Here is a 2,505-nt window from a genome sequence, read left to right as displayed (position 1 = left end):
GTCCCTTTATTCTATGGAAGAATTTGGTAGCTCTACAGTTGAAATATTTCCAGGGAAAACATAGAACATAAACAATAACTTGGAAAAATTACAACAGGAAAAGCTAATTATAACTTTACAATAACATTCTTCTGCATATGCATGGGAATACATTGACATGAAAGGAATTAGTCCTAAGACTTGTATACATCACATCTACATTGAGGAAAATTGTAAACTTATCAGACAACCTCAAAGAAGGATGAATCCAAATCTTAGGGAAATTGTGAAAGAGGAGTTGCAAAAATTATTGAATGTAAACTTCATTTACCCAATTTCAAACAGCCAGTGGGTTTCTCCTCTAGTGATTGTGCCTAAAAATAACGGTACATGGAGGGTATGTATTGATTATCGAGAATTGAATAAAGCTACCCTGAAATATCATTTTCCTTTGCCCTTTATAGATCAAGTGTTGGATACATTAGCAGGTAAGAAGTATTTCTCATTTTTGGATGGTTTTAGTGGTTACAATTAGATTCAAGTAGCACCTGAAGATCAAGATAAAACCACATTCACCTGCCCATGGGGAACTTATGCCTACCAAGTACTCCATTTTGGATTGTGCAATGCACCTGCAACATTCCAAAGAGAAGTACTAGGAATTTTTTCTGATCTAATACATGATTGTGTAGAGGTGTATATGGATGACTTTATAGTTTATGGGAATACATTTGAAGAAGCTTTAGAAAATTTGGAAAAAGTTCTTAAAATATGTAAGGAAGCAAACCTTTCACTAAGCCATGAAAAATGTTTTATGATGTTTACAAAAGGGATTATTTTAGGACATCCCTTTCAGGAGATGGAATTAAGGTTGATAAACCTAAAGTTGAAGTCATCTCTAAATGATCAATTCCAAGTTGTCAAAAGGATGTTAGAAGTTTTCTAGGATTCATGGGATACTATAAATGGTTTATAGAAAATTTCACTAAACTAGCATCCCCACTCTTCAAATTACTCACAAAAGATTTTGAATTCAATTGGAATCTTGATTTCAGTTGGCATTTGAGACTTTAAAAGAAAAAATTTCTAAGGCACCCATCTTGAGAGGCCCAAATTGGAAACTACCTTTTCACATTTCAACAGATGCTTCAGATACAGCTCTAGGAGCTGTATTAGGACAAAAAAATTTGATCCCCTATGCCATCTATTACACAAGAAAGAATTTGACTCCCACTGAGTTAAATTACACTGTAACTGAAAAGGAATTCTTAGTTGTTGTTCATGCTATCAACAAGTTCAGACATTATGTAATAGGATATGAAACCTTTGTTCATACAAATCACTCTACAATTAGGTACTTAATGAATAAACCTATTACTAATGGCAGAACTACAAGATGGTTATTACTCCTGCAAGAATTCATCATCATTGTTTTAGACAGACCTAGAAAACAAAACACGGTTTCTGATTTCTTGTCTAAAATTCAAAATATCAAAGATGACAATCCAGTTGAAGGTAAATTTCCTGATGAATATCTTTTTGCAGTAACTACTCAGACCCCTCGGTTTGCAGATATTGCCAATTACTTAGTCACGGGAAAATTACCTTCACACTTGTTTCCTAAGGATAAAAGAAAAATCATTCAATCATATGCAAGTTACTCATGGATAACTAATGAATTGTATAAAACAGGTCCAGATCTCATGATCAAAAGGTGTTTGAGAAGATGAAATGCCTAAAATTCTTAAGGCATGTCATGATGAACCTTGTGGTGGAAACTTTGCTGACAAGAGGACAACCTATAAAATCCTTCATTTAGGATATTATTGGCCCTGCATCATCAAAGATGCCAAAGAATATGTCAAAAGGTGTGATAGCTGCCAAAGGGTAGGGAAACCTGCTCCTTCAAATGAAATGCCACTACAAACTCAGGTACTCATTAAACCTTTTGAAAAATGGGCCTTGGATTTTGTTGGACCAATTAATCCTCATTTAAACAAAAGAAGTATATTTTGGTATGCACCGATTATGTCACCAAATGGGTATAAGATAAAGCATTACCTTTTGCTAATAAAAAATCTGTAGTTGATTTTCTTTTTGAGGACATCTTCACTCATTTTGGTGTTCCAAGATAAATTGTGATAGATCAAGGAAAGACTTGGGGAAGAATACAATATAAAACATAGAAAGTCTACTACTTACCATCCACAAGAAAATGGTCAAGTTGAATCTACCAATAAGGTGATTGAAGGAATTCTCTCTAAGATTGTACATCTACACAGAAGAGATTGGGCAGAAAGGCTTCCTAAAGCCTTATGGACCTATAGAACTACATGGAGTAACACAACAGGACATACTCCTTATGATCTTGTTTATGGGAAGCAAGTCATGTTCCCAATAGAGTTTCAAATCAGAACCTTCAAGATGGTAGTCCAATCGGGACTGGATTTATGAGAAGCACAAAAACATAGATTGGAGCAACTCGATGAGCTTGATGAAATCAGGTGAGATGCAATTCAAAGAACC

Source organism: Pinus tabuliformis, chromosome 1_1 (genome assembly GCF_031772625.1).
Source record: "Pinus tabuliformis cultivar Carrire ecotype Pingquan chromosome 1_1, CPIR1, whole genome shotgun sequence".
NCBI classification, from domain to species: Eukaryota; Viridiplantae; Streptophyta; class Pinopsida; order Pinales; family Pinaceae; genus Pinus; species Pinus tabuliformis.
This window is presented reverse-complemented; position numbering follows the sequence as displayed.